This window comes from Trichomycterus rosablanca, chromosome 14, assembly GCF_030014385.1.
Source record: "Trichomycterus rosablanca isolate fTriRos1 chromosome 14, fTriRos1.hap1, whole genome shotgun sequence".
Classification (NCBI taxonomy): Eukaryota; Metazoa; Chordata; class Actinopteri; order Siluriformes; family Trichomycteridae; genus Trichomycterus; species Trichomycterus rosablanca.
The window spans coordinates 23,307,178-23,329,571 of NC_086001.1; the positions used below are offsets into that span (position 1 = coordinate 23,307,178).

Genomic DNA, 22,394 nt, shown 5'->3' on the forward strand with positions numbered 1-22,394 from the left:
GCTGTTCGATCCTGCGGAGCATTTACGCATCTGTGGCTGCGAACTGAATCACTGAGTTAACGAGTCAGAAACGACTCACTCTGTTTCATTATGATGTTGTGCATAAACAACTCCATGAATCGGTTCATTTGGTGAAGAGATTCAGATGTATAAAGCAATCAGAGCTTCAGAATTCACATTCTGGGCGGAATTTCAATCTCTTTCTTTATTGGTTGTTGTATAAATGACAGTTTAGTGAACGAATCACCAATTGAAGCTTTTTACCGGGAAAGCCGAGAGAATAAATGATCTACAATAGTTTACATACATTAGTTAGGAGGATAAAACAGTTGGGGATGGATTTATATAATCTGGAAACATACAGGATGGTCTTGTGGATTATATCCCTAATGGAACAACACATGGATATAGATCAGGTAAGCACATAAGTGCTTATGATTTTCTGTTGCTGTGTGACTGATCTGGGTCGCGGTTCTGCTGTTTACGGTTGGCTTTCATTTTGCAACGATAGCAAAGCATTATGAAATATTGTGATTTTTTTATGTTCATTATTGTTTGAGTAATTATTGAAGTAAAACGGACAGCATAAATGTGATTGTGAGATGTAGCTGGTTTGTTCCTATATGCTGGTGTAAGACCCGTTATATTTTTGATAGGTGCGACTTTACCAGCCTAACCCTGTTACTGAGGATACACAGAAATGATGCTGTATTGAACTGATAAGAGCTGTTACAGGGTGTTCGGTGTGTAGAGCTTAAATCCACACATGAGCTGCTGATATGCTGCATGGCTGGTGAGCTGTGTGTGTGTCTGCTTCATCATTCATCATTCATCTATCAACTTCTGTTACGAATGATGTTCCTCCTTCTGTTAAACAACTAACTCAGTAACGTTTACTCTCAGTACCCCCCCCCCCCCCCAAACACACACACACACACACACACACACACACACACACACACACACACTGTGTGTTTGTTTATGAATCCCGGTATTAGCGTGACGTGTAGAGTGACGTGGTACCTACAGGTGGATGAAACCTTTATGACGTAGTAAGGATTCCACTCCACACCGGGTATAAATAGCGGGGAGAGCGGGATCCTCCATCAGTCTTCACTGACAGAGATACAGGACACACACGCGGCGGTTACTCTCTCACACTCACCGTGTTTAGCATGGCGTTCCAGGGATTTATATCGGGGGGCGGACTGCGCTCAGCGGGTGTCGCGGTCGGCGTTACAGCTGCTGCTGCGGCCGGCTGTTATTTACTCTACCAAAAATGGCGTAAAGCGCGCAAGAGCACCAGAGGTGTCGCGGAGGCGGCGGAGGCGGAGGAACACATTCCTGAGGACGGGAGCAAGGTGGAACAGGCACCGGTACAAACCGGGTCTGAGGACGGGAGCATAGTGGAACAGATACCGGTACAAACCGGGTCTGAGGACGGGAGCAAGGTGGAACAGGCACCGGTACAAACCGGGTCTGAGGACGGGAGCATAGTGGAACAGATACCGGTACAAACCGGGTCTGAGGACGGGAGCAAGGTGGAACAGGCACCGGTACAAACCGGGTCTGAGGACGGGAGCATAGTGGAACAGATACCGGTACAAACCGTGTCTGAGGACGGGAGCATAGTGGAACAGATACCGGTACAAACCGGGTCTGAGGACGGGAGCATAGTGGAACAGATACCGGTACAAACCGTGTCTGAGGGCGGGAGCCAGGCACTGACACCGATGGAAATCCTGCGTCAGAGTAAGTGTGTGTGGAGAGTAAATGTATATATGATATATAGTGACTATAGGAAGTGATGATAATAATACTAATAATGGTTCTGCTCTTGTTTAGGCTCCCACAGAGTGTACACCTTCGAGTACAGTTTTGAGTTCTTCGGTTCTGAAATCAACGAACCGTCAGAGTACTGGACTCGTACTGAATTTACTGCTGGTTTCATAATTAGATTTGATATGTTCACTCGACTCTTCAAGTTTGTAGGCCGGGCAGGACCAGCTTTAGTCAGCCTGGCTCAGAAGATCCAGAAAGCACTGACCGGTACCAGTGATACACTGGCTGTTACCGATAACGAAGTCACCGGTCAGTGAAAAGAAAGAAGTTCAATTCAAAAGAAATGTGTGTTCAAGTCCTTGCTCAGGGGCCAAAATGTGGCAACTTTGCAGCAACGGGGCTTGAACCAACAACCTTCTGATTACTTCAGTTAAAGCAGTTTAATTCAAAAGAAATGTGTGTTCAAGTCCTTGCTCAGGGGCCAAAATGTGGCAACTTTGCAGCAACGGGGCTTGAACCACCAACCTTCTGATTACTTCAGTTAAAGAAGTTTAATTCAAAATAAATGTGTGTTCAAGTCCTTGCTCAGGGGCCAAAATGTGGCAACTTTGCAGCAACGGGGCTTGAACCAACAACCTTCTGATTACTAATCCTTAAATAAAATTGACTAATGCTTAAGTGCAGCGTTTGTTGTATTTTTATATTTCAGTGTTTTATATGAACTTATTACACTACAAGCTTGGTATTTCATTAGTGCTTTTGTTGGGAAAAATAGCATCATTTGTTTGCTCAGTGAAGTTATTTTAATATTCAGATCAGATCTATATTAGTGCTGGACCAAACACAAAACACATACGACTTCTTTTACAAATTCTTACACAAGATCTACTCAAAATCCATGCATTCACACGGGCCAAATCCACAAAATGGAAAAAAATGGAAATGACGTATCTCTAAAACTAACAGAAAAACGTAGGAAACATTTATTGTGCATTTATTCAGACAAATCAACCTATTAAAGTCTGTTACAGTTTGATGCATTAATAATGTCAAACTAAAAAACTTTTTACCCCCTACAAAAAAGTTTGTATTTACTTATTAACATTGTTTTAAATAAGGATCAATGTCTCGAAAAATGACATTATTTATTTTTATATACAATTAATGGTCCTCACCTACTACAAACCTTATTTTTGTAAATATTCATTTATTTATTACAGATTAATAACTAAACATTTGGAATGAAGAAAAAATTAACTTATTTTTATTACCATTATTACATTATATAGCATATACTAGTTTACACAAGTTAAAATTGTACTGTTTCAATTTTTAAAACTCAAACTTTAAAAATTAAACTCAAACTTTTGAATTAAAACATTCAGCTGTGTTCTTATAAACAAACTTTCCTTTTATAGATATATTTTAAAAACAAGGAACAAAAATCTGAATATTTAGTTTGTCAATACGGGTTTTAAACTATCCACAAACCTTTCTTTCATTTCAATATTTTAAAAATGAATTATATCTAAATTATTCAAATTAAATGATTTGAAGTGGAGCTGCAACCTCAGCATCACTGTTTCTGACCCACTGAAAACCAAACATTCCCAACATAAACATGCAAATCCAACAAAGTGTTTACAATCCCAGATCTGCTCAATCCACGCATTCACAAGGGCCAAATCCACAAAATGAAAAAAAAATGGAAATGGAAATGACTTGGCTCCCTGTCACTCTCACTATCCTGTTGATATTTATCCTCGCTACTCAACACTGCAGTCACCATCATCTAGTAATGTACACACCTCATCTACTGTCAGCCAAACCAGACTGGACATGGGGACCTAGGGACGGGGACATAGGGACGGGGACCTAGGGACACCCCTTCCAACATTTCAAACTGCAGTTAGAAACTAAACTACCAAAACAAAATAAAATAGAATGTTTCCCTGCCCCTGCATGGGAGCTCTGCTTATTGCTTATCTGACCCCCTGCAGTGCTCGGTCAGTCTGCTGGGGATCATCCTCACAGGAAAAGGTGATTGTGATTGCGTGATTGTGATTGCGGAATATGATCAAAAGATGGCGCTAAAGTTATTTATACATAAACATGAGCAACGTTTAACAGTGTTACACAATGACTAACTGTACAACAAGTCTGTTTTATGCTGTAATGTATAATGTATACACACATATTAGGTGATTCATTGTTCTTCAAATAGGCTAGTGACCCTTGTTCTTAAAAAGACAAAGATACACGTTTCATTTGAGTACATGATGTAATAATGCTGTGTGTTAAGGTTTTATTTAACCTGGTTTATACCTGCCTTCATCCAGCTAAAGATGCCAATCATTTTTAAATAACCATCACAACAACACAAAAGATATTTCATTCTTATGTGCAAATATGTACAATAACAGTTGTTTAAAGTTAAAGTTGAGTTTAAAGTTACATACTGAGTGAATATGTTGAGCATTTATTACGTTCTGTATGTACTTGGCTAATACACAAGATGTTTTGTTAATACAGATCTGTACTTTCAATCTTTTTATTGTTAATGTAGATGGAAAACTGTAACATGGAGACTGAATGGTGGTAAAACCATGAGGAGCATTTTTCAGGAGTTCCACTATATACTTTACTATCTCTCTCTCGGTCTGTCTATCATCTATCTATCTATCTATCTATCTATCTATCTATCTATCTATCTATCTATCTATCTCTCTCTCTCTCTCTCTCTCTCTCTCTCTCTCTCTCTCTCTCTCTCTCTCTCTCTCTCTCTCTCTCTCTATCTATCTATCTATCATCTCTCTCTCTAATTCAATTCAATTTGCTTTATTGACATGACAAATTTACATATTTGTACAAAGGAGAAGTTGTGGAGCGTTTTTCAATTTTTTTCTATTTTTCAAATACTTTACACGGGTGTTTCAAGTTTCACAAACATATTAAACATTTAGTTAATAATTCCGTACACACACCGAGTGGTTTTGTGAAACAACCCATTCGGGTGGCGCGATGACGGCTGCCCGGCATAGCCGGGCTCCGTCTCTCTCGCTCCGGCATGGGATTCGGTGTGTACCAGAGGTGGGAGTATCGGTGGAGCAGGTGTTGGAAGATGTAGGTGAGCGGGTTGGATACGAGCACATAGTCTCGGCCTCCCGAATGAACAAAGCCGTGGTCGTGTTTCTGCAGCACGAACAGCTTGTAAACAAACTGGTGGAATCCGGTTTAAAGGTAGGCAAAATGTTTGTTTCTGTTTCCCCACTATTTTCAATAGCTACACGGGTAACCATAGCAAACTGTCCACCCTTCATCCCGAATGCGGATATAGAGCGTGAACTCTCTCGGTTCGGTAAGTTTGCGGGTCCGATTAAAATGATTCCTCTCGGCTGTAAGAACCGTTAAAACATGTACTCTCGTTTCGTCGACAAGTTTACATGTTTTTAAATGAGCCGACGCTGAACGTCTCTTTTCGGTGCACACATGACGGTAAATCCTACATGTTGTATGCTAACACCGGGGATATGCGTTGTTTTGAGTGTGGCTCAGTGGGGCACATTAAGGAGGTTTGTCCGGTAAGGTCTGAGAAGCAGACCGAGACCGAAGCTGAACCTGCTGCTCACAGTAGTGATGCTGGTGAGAAGAGTCAGGGCACTATAGTGCAGCAAGCAGAGTCTGGTGATGTAACGATTAATACTGGAAGTGTAAAAAACACAACTGAAACAGCAAATGATAAAATTAAGGATGCTGAGGCTGGCGTACGGGTGGCTAAGAAGAGGCCAGTTGAGAACGACAGCAGTGAGGTAAAAGTTAAAGAAAGAAGTGTTGGGCAAGTTGATGAGGGAAAGGTGGAAGAGATCAGTGAGTAAAGGGTCGTAATTGAAAGCAGTGTGAAAGCTACTGTTAACAAATCACAAACCCTAAATATAGATTGTACAGAAAAAGGTTCTATAAGTGAAGACGTTGAACTTTCAGAACCCGAGATAAACGATGAAAGTCTGGAAACCGGTAAGGATGATGACACAATGTCAATAACTTCTGACATTGCAGAATATATAGCCCACTCAACAGAGGATGATCTGTATTCACTTCAGGATATTAATACTTTTCTGGATGATACATTTAGGAAAAAAGTGAATGTCAGAGAATTCTTTACAGACGAACAAAAATGTCTTGCTTCTGTGGTGTATTGGCAAAAAAATACTAAGGTGGATAAACTAAGTATGCAAAAAAGGTACCGCTTGAGAAAATTGGCTTCTGGTATAAGGAGGGGAAAAATACCCCTCCGAAAATCAAAATCTAAATAAGGTCACTGTTAACTTCAGCACTTAATCTTTCTGTCATGGGTGATATTACTCTCCTGCTCTTCTTCAGCCTGTCCTTTTTCTTAATGGAGACTTTAAGAGTGGGTTCTCTAAACATGAACGGAGGAAGAGATCAAAATAAAAGGGTAGCCATTTTAGAGTTTCTTAAAATAAAAAAAGTTAAAATTATCTTCTTGCAGGAAACCCATACAAATGTAGATAATGAATTAGAGTGGCATAAGGGGTGGACAGGAAGCTGCTTTGTGAGTCATGGTGAAAACAATAGGGCTGGTGTGGCTACTCTTTTTTTCTAAAGAATTAAATGTAAATATAATAGAGATGAATGATATTGCTAAAGGTAGATTGCTTTTAGTAAGAGCATAAATAATGGGTTTAGAGTTTGTATTTATTAACATCTATGCACCAAATAAAGGCACAGAACGTATACAGCTTTTTAACAAACTAAAGGAAATTTTAACCAGGTATACAAATGATAATATAATAATAGGAGGGGATTGGAACTGTACTGTAGACTTCACACTGGACAGAAATGGAGAAGAACCCCATATACAGTCTAGCTTAGAACTGCTAAACATCACAAAAGATTCTAAGTTAATTGATATATGGAGAGTGAGGAATGAATCAGTCCAGCAGTACACATGGGTGAAGTTCTTAAACTCACAGATAATTGGTGCTAGATTAGATCGATTTTATATTAGCAAACTTCTTAATAATAGAGTATTAAATGTTTTTATTAGTCCAAATGGCCTTTCTGATCATCACATGATTTCTGTTGATTTATGTCTTAAAAAACTGCAACGTTTTAACTATTATTGGCATTTTAATATGAAATTACTTCAGGACAAATTATTCTGTGTTTCTTTCTATAGTTTCTGGGACACATGGAGGGTTAAGAAGAGGGACTTTGAAAGTTTAGCACAATGGTGGGAGGTTGAGAAAACACAAATAAGGGTGTTTTGCCAAAATTTTACTTATAATATGACAGCTGTTTTAAAAAATAAAATTAAAAAATTAGAAGAAGACATTAAAACGTTTGAAATAGATAACACCTTAAACCCCCTGAATACTATCAACATTTTAAAAGAAAATAAACTAGAATTAAGTAGTCTTTTAAATGAAAGAGCTAAGGGGGCATTGTTAAGAACAAGAATAGCATCAATTAAAGATGTAGATGCCCCCACTTCCTACTTTTTTAATCTTGAACGAAAAGCTGTAAAACAAAAGCAGATGATATATCTTCGGCGAGAAGATGGCTCCATCATCTCCGACCCAGTGGAGATGAGACGGATGGCTACAGCGTTCTACACAGAACTCTATGGGACTGACAGCTGCGATCATGGCTGTATGCAGATGCTGTTCCAGGAGCTCCCTGCATTGTGGCTAGAGGACAGCAGTGAACTGGATATGGACCTGGTATTTGAGGAGCTTACTGAAGCAGTCCAGCAACTGTCAACGGGCAAGTCGCCTGGCATGGATGGACTGCCAGCGGAGTTCTATAAACATTTTTGGAAGGAACTTGGGACAGACTTGCATGAAGTACTTTTAGAATGCATTAAAACTGGTTTGCTACCGTCCAGCAGTCAGAGGGCTGTGCTTTCACTTTTACCAAAGAAAGGAGACTTGGGGTTACTGAAGAACTGGAGACCGGTTTCACTCATGTGTGTGGACTACAACATTTTTTCAAAATGTTTGGCAAATACAATAAAGAACGTTTTATGTAAGATAATTGATATAGAACAGACTTATTGTGTGCCAAGTCGAACTATTTTTGATAATCTTTTTTTTAATTCGTGATATCATTGACATATCAATAAGAGACAATCTAAATGTTGGGATTTTATCTATCGACCAAGAAAAAGCATTTGATAGAGTTGGTCATGAGTACCTTTTTAACGTTTTAAAAGCTTTTAGGTTTGGTAATAATTTTATATCCATGATCAAACTCCTTTATAATAATGCTGCTGTAATGCTGAAGGTGGGGAGTGGCTCAGCTACCCTTTGCCAGTCAGGAGAGGAATAAGACAAGGCTGTCCGCTATCAGGACAGCTTTACACCCTTGTTATTGAGCCACTCCTGAACAGAATAAGGAAAAACATCAGAGGTTTTTCTTTCGCTGAGCACTCTGTAAACCTTTCAGTATCAGCATATGCGGATGATGTCAGTGTGTTTTTTAGAGAAAAAGAAGATATTTTAGATCTATGTAAATGTCTGTCTATTTTTGAAAAGGCTTCATCAGCAAGGGTTAACTGGAGTAAAAGTGAAGGACTTCTTTTAGGACAATGGGATCAAATAGAGCATTTACAACTCCCTGGGAATATACAGTGGGTATAAAAGTACTGGGGGTGTTTCTTGGAACCACTGATTATCAATTGAAAAACTGGGAAGGCGTGATGGATAAGGTTTCAACAAAGCTGGCTGGCTGGAAATGGTTAATGCCAGAACTTTCCTATAGAGGGAGAGTTCTAGTTACAAACAATCTGGCTGCCTCCATGCTGTGGCACAAGTTTATTGTTTTAGAACCCCCAGAGCAGTTAATACACAGAATCCAGGGCAAACTGGTAGATTTCTTCTGGTCTGGGCAACACTGGGTGCGTGCCCCAGTATTATACCTTCCTAAACAGGAAGGAGGACAGGGGCTGATCGATCTGAGAAGTCATGTTGATTCCTTTCGTTTACAGACCATTCAGAAGTTGCTATTCACAGAACATTTAGGATGGGCAGGAATTGCTCGCGCTCTACTCAGAAAAGCAACAAACATGAACTATGATCACCAGTTATTCCTTTTAAATTTGACAGACCTAGAAATTACAAACTTGTCACCGTTTTATCAGTCTGTGCTGAAAGTCTGGCGAACAACCCTCTCAATCAATAGAAAAACAATAGAGGAGAATGTATTATGACAGAACCATTGTTTCATAACCCATTTCTCCCTCTTAGACTGCTGGCTTCAAGGTGTTTGAAAGAGGCTTTTGTGAGGGCAGGATGCACATTATTGGGGCATCTTAGGGAACAGGTTGGTTTGAAATCGCCAGAATCGCTTCAAATCGCAACAGGGATACGTTCCATGCGTCTGTTAAAACAGATACTGGATGAAGTGATAGCGATAGTCCCAGGAATCTGCAGAGAGGTGATAGAACAACAGCACCTGCAGATCCATACAAGGAACATGTGCTTTCCTCCCATCAGTGTTTCAGCACTGAGAGTGGGAGAGAATGAAGATGTGAACAGTATCTTGTCCTTTGATACACCCCTGTTAGGAGATCTGAAGGACTTGAGGAAAAAAGCAATGTATATCACATGTTTGAAAGTGCGCCATCAGTGTCCTACAACAGGTGCAGGCATGGAAGTGGTCAGGAGTGTTTGGGCATGGCCTTTTGATGAAGGGACACTGGCATTCTCTTTATAAGCCCCCCATTGAGAAGCGGGTTGGAGATCTCCAGTGGAGACTGATCCACAAGGCCATAGCCACTAACAAACATGTAGCCCATTTCAATTCAGAGGTGAGGTCAAACTGTCCCTTTTGTGGAGCTGTTGAAACAGTTGAACATCTTTTTATTCTCTGTCCCAGACTAAGTCGTCTGTTTCAAATACTATCCAGGTGGTTTGGAGAATTTGATGAGCGCTTTTCACATCAAGCATTTATTAGTAGTGTCAAATACAGTTTCAAATACCGAAAGAAAATCTGTCTCCTTAACTGTGTCTTAGGCCTCGCTAAGTTAGCGGTGTGGAAAAGCCGTAAAAACAGAATAAGGGGAGCTGGAGCTGTTAGTGCTGAGGGGATTTTAAGAGGAATGTTATCCACCCGGCTATATACATATTTTAAACTGGTTAACAATCTTGCAGAATTCCGTACGATGTGGTGTATAGGAAAGATTTTATGTGATGTTGATGATGAAGGACAATTAATATTAAGGTTTTGAACCATAAGCAAAATTTTTAAGTACTAATGTTTATTTATTTATCTATCTATTTGTTTTATTTTTATTTATTTATTTATTTTCTTCTACTTTGCTTAGGTAATGTAAAATTATTATGGATATGATGTCCTGAATGTTTAAATAAAGTTGTGTAAACCTCTCTCTCTCTCTCTCTCTCTCTCTCTCTCTCTCTCTCTCTCTCTCTCTCTCTCTCGCGTCTCTTGCTCTCTCTTTTCCTCTCATTCTATTCTTTTCCTTTCTCTTCTTTCCTCCCTCTCCTCATCCTCTCTCCATCTTCTCTCCTCGTTCTCTGCTGCTTCTATCTCCCTCTTATTTTCCCTTTCTTCCATCTCCCTCAGATACTCAACTACATCTTTCTCCACTCGTCTCTTTTTGGCTGGGGTTTCCATGCTTCTCGAGGATGGTGAAGCTTCAGCAGCATCCTGGCCAGATGAGGAAATAAGGGTCGCTGGGCTAATTGATTATCCCCCACCCAGAGTGGTAGAGAGAACAGAGGGGCGACACTCCCATAGGGAACCGTTGGAAAGGGGGCGGGACATTTTTTCTGCGCAGCTTCCGGGTTGTGGAGCTCTGTATAGTTCCAAACAACCCATAGAGCCCCATTCATTTCCACTACTTATCAAGCATTTTTAGCTGTTTGTTGCTTTGTTTTAAAAAAATTATGAATTTAATGTCATTAATATACTTAATATTGTTATTGTTTAGCATTTGCTCAGCACTAAATGTTACATGTTTATCTTAATTAATAGGTATAACTGAATTTAGCTTAGTCAGTTAAGCTTAATTAATGACACACGAGTCTTTTCACCTAAAATGAGTTGATTAATCAAGAGTCTTGTTACAGAATTAATCATAAAACATTAGAACCACAATAAATCATTATACTTTTACTTTCATACTTAAGTACATTTGAAGGTAAATTTAGTTTAGTACTTTAGTGGAGGTAAAGAGTATTTTTACTTTTACTACTTCTTTTACTGGAGTAATATGTTACCTTGGATATCTCTACTTCAACTCAACTACATGGTTTGTGTACCTTGTCCACCACTTACATTAGACAAAATGAACTAGTGTATATTCATAATGAATTCATTAATGTATTACATGTAGGAATCAATTATTAATCACTCATGAAATAAGAGATGAATTAATGCTATTTCCTGTACCTTAAAGGTACGGTGGTGTGTTTATCAATCTGTTCATTCAGTGCAGGTAAACCTTATGAATCCAGCACATGACTGAGTGACATGAGTGTTTAGCCAAAATGATTATTATTATGCATCCTCAGGAAAGTGAAGGGAGATTAGTTTATGTAAAAAACAAAACATAAAAAAACTTTTATCTCTGTATATTGTCTCTACTACTTAATGATATCGCATTATGTAATGTATGCTAATATAATGTACCGTGTGTTCACAAGAACGACCTATTAACAAGTCATTATAAACATCAATCTTCCACTTCATATACCAAATTGACATTAAAGCAGATGCAGTAAATGTAAACGCAGTTGAAAATACCCATAAATTGTACAAATGTGTATTATTTAGCGTTTAATATTTAATTTACTGCTGCCTGTCCCATATGAGAACATGACAGCGCCGGGTTTGTTTGGAACTATTGGAGGGTTACATGAACCACGTGACCGCGTAGCGGCGAGATCAAGGAGTGTCGCAACTCTCTCTATCTACGGCTCTGCTCCCAGCTATTGCTTCATCCATATCCGCATACCATTTCCAGGATGCTGCTGTTGCTTCACCACCCTCTGTACTTACCCCAGTAGGTGGACACTTAAGTTCCTACAAGATTCATAAGCACAGTACAAGGACCTTAACTTACTTTTACTAAAGATCTTACCAACAAACGAAGCTTACTTTGTATTTTTGTTTGAGGTTCTCCCACTTCTTCTTCACATAAGTGGGAGTCACCTTCCCCTGCATTTGGTTCTCCAACACAAAGACTCTACAATATAATGCACATAACAGTTATTAATGTATATAACATACACTGCTTCAAAAAAAGTTTAGTCATTAAAAGTTTTTAATGCTTTGAAAAAGTTTGCAAAACTTAAATACTAAAACTTGTCTTTATACCACCCTTTGTAATTATTATTATGCATAATTAGTAACACAAATTTTGTTACGTCAAACAAACAGTTACTTACTCAAACCCTCGAACCGCTGCATTCTGTTTTCCAGTGAAGAGGGCCTGGTTGGCCACTCTCCACCGGATAAGATTTTTAGTGTCTTCATCAGACCCTGCAATATCAAACATTAGTTTTAAAAGAGATTTCTAATGTGACTGTGTAGCAACATTACAACAATCATGAATATTTAGCCTCAACAACCCCAAAGCTAGATATATTTACCTTCCTAAAGATAGTTTGGCCCATCACTAGCATTACAGATAAAATTAAATAAATCTATAGATAGATAATTTATTACAGCAGCTCAATATATATTAATGCAAAGTATTATAGTAAGCAAGTATTAAAGTATGCAAGTATTCAAATTTGCAAGTATTAAAATACAAAAGTATTAAGTACACATGTAATGTTGCACAACACTATGTAGTTAAATACATTGAATAAAAAGTAGTATATCGCTTTTATTGTCCTACCAGAATGACAACATTTGAAGCCCAGGTCAATAGGACCTGCTAGTTAGAGAAGGATCACTTGTTTGTTAGTTTAAGTCCAAGAGGGGGTGTGGCCCATACAGGGATCGAACCCACGACCTTGGCATTATTTACACCACGCTCTAACCAACTGAGCTAACCAGCCGACTTCCAAGGGTAGGGCATATACCCACATACCTGATTCTACACTGACAGCCCTTCAGTTATGGAGCTGCCACACAGAAACGATGGAGAGCTTTACTGTTGTTGAGCAGAACAGATAATTAAAGTGGGTGTGGCCAGTACGGGGATCGAACCCGCGACCTTGGCGTTATTAGCACCACGCTCTAACCAACTGAGCTAACCGGCCAGTTCATATATTCTCTCTTTAGATCTTTGTACATAATTCTACACTAACCCCCATTCAACCAGCTGCATGGCAGCACAAAAACCATTTGAGATTCTACACACTTTCAGTAAAGATCTGCAGAAATGAGCGGCTCCTAAACTGAATTTGGTTGTTATTGTACCAGAAATGCAGCAGTTTCATGTTATTTAATTATCTGAGATCTCAGTCCTACTTCAGACATCACTGTCTAGTCATTTCTTATGTTCACACTTTCTTAATACACATCTAAGAGGTTTTGTGGGTTCTTATATGTGTGAACTATCTAAACTATACTGTATTGTGGTACATTCATTCAGCCTTCATCAGTTTATCTCTGCTCATTTAGCCTACAGCAGTTTAGACCCGCCCACTTAACCATCAATTTGCCTCCACAGTGAGCCTGTAGAGAGAGAGATTAGATTTTTTGTGTGTACCGTCCAATGAAACAGCTGTGCTGTTGGCTCTGCTCGTGTCTCTGTGGCGCAATCGGTTAGTGCGTTCGGCTGTTAACCGAAAGGCTGGTGGTTCGAGCCCACCCAGGGACGAGAGCCTTTTATTGCACAGCCATGCCTGATGATCAAACAATTAAACTTCAGTGTATATTATCTGGAAACAGATGCTCTTCCTATAGAAATATGCTTTACATTTGCTTGATGGTAATAACTCTTAGTGAAGTCTTAATGAACAATTAAACATCAATTCAGGTTTAGTTCAATTGGGGAAAAATATTAACAGTAGCTGAACTCCCTAAAACCCAGAATCTACACGTACAAATCCTACATTTATTCCACAAAGTTCACAAAATACATGATTTAATGAGTGAAAACTTGACGTTTGGAGCCCCTCTGGTGTGCAGGCTGGTTCTGTTCAGGTTTCTCTGAACCTTGGTGTTCTGTAGAGAACCGACGCACGTTCCCACCAGTTCTTGAAAACCAAGCAACGTCATCATCGGTGGGCTACTGGGTTACTGAACAAAAGTTAAGAGTAGTAATATCATGGCGGAGTGTGTAGATTATGTGCGAGCATTTGTGCTGCTGTTACCGATGTTCGTTTTTATGTAAAAAGCATTGATCTAACAATCGGTGATAAGAAGACGCGATGTGTTTGTCTTAGTTGTTGTTTTTTTTTAGTTTGTTAACGTGAGAAGCGTTTTGCGCTTCGGTTTCACCACGACTCTCGGCTCAAATAGCCGATTAGCTCAACGCTAAACACTAAAGTTACACCACATGAACATCCATCTGTTTGAAATAAACATCAAATCTACTCTAAGATACCACATGTATCTGTGTTTAGCTGGATTTACATGTGTGGTGTTTATGCAGCTCGGGGAGTTGAAAAAGCTTCACGCTTTATTTTTTACATTAAGCGTTTTTCATTCTGTCCGGGTCATATCACACAGTTCATCTTTTTAAATGCGCTTTGAAAATATAAGCGGCAAACTGGCTCAAAATGTGATCAGGTAAAGTTTAAAAGATAAAAATGCAGCTCCATACGAGACTCCAGCGGACGCCATTGTTGCTAACGCGCTATGCTGTATAACATGACACGCCCTCAGACGGACGTCACGGTTCGGGCTAAAAAACCAAGTATTCTGCCAGATTGCCAGATTGGCCCGCTAGTTCACTGTCTGGAACCTCTTTTTTTTGGTGGAAAAACACGGAATCGGTTCAAAGTCAAGTTCAGGAACCGGAACGGGGTCCGTGCCGCGTTGGTGGAAAAGGGGTATGACACAAGGCGCCAGAACAGTGCCAAAAGTCACGTGATTCACAAACGGCATTAGCGGAACAGCGTTTGTATTTGTAAAACGTGTTCTATTTGTTTGTGAAGTGCAGTGTATTAGAAAACAGCTGTGCATTTATTTGAAAGTCACATATGCATTTGCAACAGTGGCGTTTTGTATTTGTAAATCACACTGTGTGTGTTAGAGTCGTGTTTTTTATTTATACATCATGTTGTGTTTGTTTACAAATAGTGTTTTTTATTTGTACATTGTGTTTTGTTTGATTACAAATCATATTGTTTGCGAAGTTTTGGCACTAAATTAGCTCCATATACGATTACTTCAATGAATTTTTACGGGTGAAGTTACCAGCCTAAAAATCTACTCAAGTAAAAAATAACTCATTTAAAATGTACTCAGAGTAAACGTTACTTCGTTATTTTTAAACAGGAGGGCGTGTCTCTTCTGTGTAATGCAAACATAACAAGTGGATATAATTTGTGGATATAATAGAAGAAACATGTTGATACAACATTTAAAACATTTAGTGATGTGTAATGTGTCATTTTAGTTCCATAAAACATTTTAAACTGTATAACCACTAGTGATGTGTCGTAGAATGATTCGATTCTATTGAACGGCCCTTTAAACTGAAATGAAGGAACCGATTTGCACTGCTGGGAGTCATTATATATACACGGCTCTTGAAAATGAACCGAGTAAAAGATCCGACTCCCCATCTCAAAATTCACTGCAGCAGTTTCCCAGACGCGATTTTTATTATTTTTTTGTGTGTTTTTTTTTTTTTACTTAGTAACGGATGTTATTTAAAATGTAGCGAATTAAAACTCTTAATACAAAACATACTTAAGTAAAAGTAAAATTACAGGCTGTAAAATCTACAAGTACACAAAAAACTACTCAATTACAGTAACACGAGTAAATGTAATTCGTTACTTTCCACCTCTGTAAAATACTTCCCACACTCTTAACAGTGATGTGGTTTCTCTATGTGAATACGCTGATGCCATTTGAGATTATTTTCATGAGCAAAAATCTTTCCACACCCTGAGCAGTAATACGGTTTCTCTCCTGTGTGAATACGCTGGTGTTTTTGAAGGGTACTATGTTCAGCAAAACACTTTCCACACTCTAAGCAGTGATACGGTGTCTCTCCTGTGTGAATACGCTGGTGGGTTTGGAGGTTACTCTGTTGAGCAAAACTCTTTCCACACTCTGAGCGGTGATACGGCTTTTCTCCAGTGTGAACACGCTGGTGTACCTTAAGGTCACTACTTTGAGTAAAACTCTTCCCACACTCTGAGCAGTGGTACGGTTTCTCTCCTGTGTAAATGTGCTGGTGTTGTTGGAGATTATTCTGCTTAATAAAACTCTTCCGACACTCTGAGCAGTGATATGGCTTCTCTCCTGTATGAATGCGCTGGTGTTGTTTGAGATTACTCTGCGTAGTAAAACTCTTCCCACACTCTGAGCAGTGATGAAAGTTTTTCATGTTTATGCTTTGATAAGACTGTAGAAACTGTTTCCTTGGAAAGCAACAGAAACGAAGAAAAAGTCAATTAATTAGAATTACTTTTACTACATTAATACCACAATAATATTAAACTCTTCACCTAGTAATAAAAACATTAAATTCACTTCACGTCTAAGTGAGAATCTGAATTTAAAGAACATCAGGATAAAATACTTATAAATACTGCAGAGATTAATAAGTAAATAACTATAAATAACTTGACATAAATAAAGATATAAGAGATCTGACTTTCTCAACATCAGTCCTGCACCAAGAAAATCTAATCCAGTTCATGACAGGACTAATAATTAGCTCACAAGTGTAAATCTTTGGTGTGCTGGGAGTAAAAAAGGCTTCATAAAACACCACAATTATGAGCATAAAGCTATTTTAAAGTCTGAATATATAAACCTAATAATATTAAATAACATAATAAAATAAAAAGAACAACAAATGCAACATAAATGTAAAAAAACAAACAAGAAAACCCTTTACCTTCCTGTTAGAATCCTGGCAGCCACTTTAACAAAGCTGGTGTCTCCAGCAGGTCGTTTCTGATGAAGAACGTGCAGAAGATCCTTCTTACCAAGTGACTCAGCTACAGGTCTAGAGTTTAGTACTTAAATAGAGCTGAGGACAAAGACCCAAGACCAGTTAAAAACTCTGCATTGGTCAATCATCAGCCAACCATTCACACCTTCTTGTGTGAAGTACTAGCTCATTATCTATGGAACGTGTGCAAATGAACTAGATGGAGCCACAAAGCATGATGGGTGAAGTCAAACTACACCTATTTATCTCAGCAGAGAAGTTATTTACATTTAATCCTAAACACAAACAAGGAATTGAAAGGCTATTCTGTAAAGTGAAATGACATGAACTTAGATAAAGCTTTTATGATAAGAATCTAAGTCATGTAAAATGCTGTATGTATATTTGTGAGTGACTTTGTTCATATGCTAAAACTAGCAGACCTTGTTCATAGGTATGTGAGCGCAAATCCTCATTAAAAACATTTTGTATGGTTTGTAATGAAAGCTTTTAAACAGCCGTGACACATTTTGAAAGTAGCCCAATTTTCAACCATGACTGAATTTTTAAACAAGCCCAATTTGGCAGGAAAATCGTGAGAGTTTCCAGGTTCAGCAAAATTATCCAGCCTAATGTCTGATCTAAAATCAACCCTGAAGCTGAAACTAGCCCAGAATCCAGGGTGTCACAGATATTGGTGAAATGGCAAATTAATGATTAGTGTACTACTAGTGAATCTTTTATTAATATTAATAATATAGTTTTATTAGTCATTTTATAATCGTTTTAGATCTCATAAAAGAACATTTATTAGTAACACTTTAAATACTAAAAGCTCTGAATTTCATTTCTACTCTTTTCTGTTTTTCTCCTCTCCTGTTTTCTTCTCCTCTCTAATCTTCATTATTAACTAATGATATATGAATATAATTTCAGGTTACATGAAGAACTATTTTAAATTAGGCAGATGCTATCTGCACCCTGGTGTATGCACATCTAAACCCTATTTTTTGGTACACTTACATTTCTAGAATTTATTTAGAAATGATACATCAGAATGTCTTGATATTAACTGAGTGTAAACTACAGGTGATGTACTATCATTATAAAGTGGAATTGTTCTGTGGAAACAAGTAGATTCCTTTTAATAACAATAACAATTCATGTAATCAAGATTATTTTATTTAATAACAATCTAAAATAAAACGGAAATGAGCTTAGATTATGTTTTAGATGACTTTAAATTAAAGAAAAATCATAATAAATCTACAGATAAATCTATAGGTGGGTGTTTCCTCTTATAGTTTTCTTATTGTTCCTCATATACAGTAGAAACTAATTCACACAAATATACATACAGCATTTTACATGACTTAGATTCTTATCATAAAAGCTTTATCTAAGTTCATGTCATTTCACTTTACAGAATAGCATTTCAATTCCTTGTTTGTGTTTAGGATTAAATGTAAATCACTTCTCTGCTGAGATAAGTAGGTGTAGTTTGACTTCACCCATCATGCTTTGTGGCTTCGTCTAGTTCATTTGCACACGTTCCATAGATAATGAGCTAGTACTTCACACAAGAAGGTGTGAATAGTTGGCTGATGATTGACCAATGCAGAGTTTTGAACTGGTCTTGGGTCTTTGTCCTCAGCTCTATTTAAGGACTAAACTCTAGACTTGTAGCTGAGTCACTTGGTAAGAAGGATCTTCTGCACGTTCTTCATTAGAAACGACCTGTTGGAGACTCCAGCTTTGTTAAAGTGGCTGCCAGGATTCTAACAGGAAGGTAAAGCGTTTTCTTGTTTGTTTCTTTTACATTTATGTTGCATTTGTTGTTCTTTATATTTTATTATGTTATTTAATATTATCAGGTTAATATATTCAGACTGTTTAAAATAGCTTTATGCTCATAATTGTGGTGATTTATGAAGTCTTTTTTACTCCCAGCACACCAAAGATTTACACTTGTGAGCTAATTATTAGTCCTGTCATGAACTGGATTAGATTTGCTTGGTGCAGGACTGATGTTGAGAAAGTCAGATCTCTTATATCTTTATTTATGTCAAGTTATTTATAGTTATTTAATTATTAATATCTGCAGTATTTATAAGTATTTTATCCTGATGTTCTTTGAATTCAGATTCTCACTTAGACGTGAAGTGAATTTAATGTTTTTATTACTAGGTGACGAGTTTAATATTATTGTGGTATTAATGTAGTAAAAGTAATTCTAATTAATCGACTTGTTTCTTTGTTTCTGCTGCTTTCCAAGGAAACAGTTTCTACAGTCTTATCAAAGCACAAACATGAAGAACTTTCATCACTGCTCAGAGTGTGGGAAGAATTTTACTACACAGAGTAATCTCCAACAACACCAGCGCATTCACACAGGAGAGAAGCCATATCACTGTTCAGAGTGTGGGAAGAATTTTATTAAGCAGAGTCATCTCCAACAACACCAGCGTATTCACACAGGAGAGAAGCCATATCACTGCTCAGAGTGTGGAAAGAGTTTTACTATGCAGGGTAATCTCAAACAACACCAGCGCATTCACACAGGAGAGAAGCCATATCACTGTTCAGAGTGTGGGAAGAATTTTATTAAGCAGAGTCATCTCCAACAACACCAGCGTATTCACACAGGAGAGAAGCCATATCACTGCTCAGAGTGTGGGATGAGTTTTACTACGCAGGGTAATCTCAAACAACACCAGCGCATTCACACAGGAGAGAAGCCATATCACTGCTCAGAGTGTGGGATGAGTTTTACTACGCAGGGTAATCTCAAACAACACCAGCGCATTCACACAGAAGAAAAGCCATATCACTGCTTAGAGTGTGGAAGCAGTTTCTCTTATCAGAATACGCTTCAAAAACACCAGCGCATTCACACAGGAGAGAAGCCATATCACTGCTCAGTGTGTGGAAAAAGTTTTACTCAACAGGGTCACCTTCAAAATCACCAGCGTGTTCACACAGGAGAGAAACCGTATCACTGCTCAGAGTGTGGAAACAGTTTTGCTGAACTTAGTACCCTTCTAAAACACCAGCGTATTCACACAGGAGAGAAACCGTATAACTGCACTGAGTGTGGAAAGAGTTTTACTCAAAGTAGTGCCCTTAAAGTACACCAGCGTATTCACACAGGAGAGAAACCCTATCACTGCTCAGAGTGTGGAAACAGTTTTGCTGAACATGGTACCCTTCAAAACCACCAGCGTATTCACACAGGAGAGAAACCGTATCACTGCTCAGAGTGTAAAAAGTCTTTTGCTAATAAAAGTAATCTTAAACGACATCAACAAACTCACATAGGAAAGTTACATCACTGTTAAAAGTGTGGAAAGTATTTTTGTGCATTATTCTCTCTAACAACACCAGCACATTCACACAGGAGGTAAAGCTGTATGGTTTTCTTTTTCTAGAACTGTTCTACTTCAATTATTGAATGTACTTTACATCATGGTGTGAATATAATCATTACTCATTAAAAGTTATGTGGTGTAATGTACCAACCTCAGATCTGAATCTGTTTTTGTTCATTATTCAAGTTTAATCTACTTTAATAAACACAGAACAACTTTTACTCTCAAGTGGAAGAATTTTACCCTGGTCTTTATGGTGTTTGCTAAGTTTTCATGAATGAATAGCCTCTTACTTTAACACTTCTAGGTCTACACTCCAAAATTCTAGTCTTTAGATGATTTCCACTTAGCAAATAATGAACCGTCCTCAACCAGAATGTACATGAGAAGGTGTGAATGGAGGGCTGTGGACTCAACAGTGTTGCATTGTTCTATCATCATGAGTCTTTGTTCTTTGTGTTTATCTATAGACCAAATTAGTGGTAGCTAAACTCCTTTGTTAAAAGAAATACTCATATTTACGTTTAATTATCCCACCATCTTCTAGTGCATAAAACCCAGTTCATCTAAATCCTAATACAGACTGAACAGACATGTTTTAAAATTACATTTAAAAATAAATAAATACTACTGTGTAGTTCAGGTGTTTTCCTATCATGAATGTGACCAATTGACCAAGACCAGTTGAGGGGTCAGGAGACAAGTGTTTCTTTATTGATGAATAAATGTATTTGTTAAACTGTAAATTCCATCCGAGTCCTCTGTGTGATGAGAGTTTGGTTTTGAATCCGATGTCAGCAAATGTGTCCACAGTTGTTAAATGGGACTAAACTCACAATGTATTTGTATGTAGGCTTGAGCTGGAGAGACAATAGGAGATACATGTAAAGAACTGGGTGGGTACCCAGCTAGCAAAAAACGTAGGATATAAATATCCGGCATGCCGGAACTTTTTGTGTCGGCCCACATCCGGCAGCCGGATCTGGCCCGGTGTCAAAATGAATGACGGATAGATTGTGGCTCGTATACGGCTGCCCGGATCCCAGCCATGACTGCCAGCAATATGCCAGCACTTAACCACCTGCTAGCCAGAACAGCCATTATCGGGCCAAGATAAGGCCCAGATAAGGCCTGCAGTAGATTTTTAAAAGGCTTTCCTTTAATGGTCACTGGGACTACTACAATTGTTCTTGCTTCTTGTAGCTGTGAAAATACTCTGTAAAAAAAAAAAAAAGAAAAAAAAAAAAAAAAAAATATATATATATATATATATATACTTTATTATAATTATAAGTAATAATTATAATAGAGTACAATTAAAACATTAACAAAAAAAACAAATGTACACCAAAACACATTTTTCAATATTTTATTATATATATTTATATTATTATATAGTTTATTTATGGATCTTATTCAAATTTCCAGTTCCACTTAATGATGGAAAAGAAATGTTGAATAAGAAAAAAAGTAACTGTAGTTTAAATATGTTTACCTGGTTAAAAATGGTTTATTGATTCACTCAGGCAGCAGGAATGGCATCACGAAAAGCAGTTTCCAGAACAGTGCTAGAGCAGAAGAAACAGTGCCTTTAGTAGGCTGAAAAACATAAGCACAAACTTGGAAATATGTGCCTTAGACATGATAATGTGCTTTTTGATTATAATATTTTACAGTGTTATGTACAGTGCTTGCATACATTATCCCTAATCAATCCTGAAAATGTCTTTCAAACTGTATGTTGATAAAAGCAGCTTTTGTAAATATCTTACCAAGATCAGTGTAGGCCAAATAACAGAAGGTGGCTGAGTGAGCTGGACTCAGGGGTGCACAAAAAGTCACTGCAGAAATATAAACACTACATTAGTTCAATCATTCAATCAAGGAAATGTATAAAGACTTGTAAATATGTGCTTTAGGCATGATAATGTGTTTTGTCGCTGTAAACATGTTTCCTGGGTTATTTATGCTAGCCAATGACTAAAAGTTTTTATAATATTGTCAACTGCCAGGAAGAACTAATGTAACCAACCTTTTATATACATCAAACCCCTTACTCAAAAAAGATGGACCACCAGCTCCATACAGCTGTAGGTATAGGTAACTAATGTAATCGTTTTAAAATATTATGTGTGTAATATAACTTGGCTATATTGTTAGATGGTTTATATCGTATTTATAATATC

At 37.9% G+C, this 22,394-nt stretch overlaps 2 non-coding genes and 1 pseudogene across 2 annotated transcripts; 2 read left to right on the plus strand and 1 right to left on the minus strand.

Annotated features, from left to right (window-relative positions):
• LOC134326216 (zinc finger protein 850-like) overlaps nt 1–20,178 on the plus strand; it is an 81,894-nt pseudogene extending 61,716 nt beyond the window's left edge.
• Nucleotides 12,964–13,037, minus strand: trnai-aau (transfer RNA isoleucine (anticodon AAU)). Its single transcript has one exon. It is a non-coding gene; the product is annotated as a tRNA-Ile (tRNA).
• Nucleotides 13,527–13,600, plus strand: trnan-guu (transfer RNA asparagine (anticodon GUU)). Its single transcript has one exon. It is a non-coding gene; the product is annotated as a tRNA-Asn (tRNA).
• Nucleotides 20,179–22,394: the final 2,216 nt, after the last annotated feature.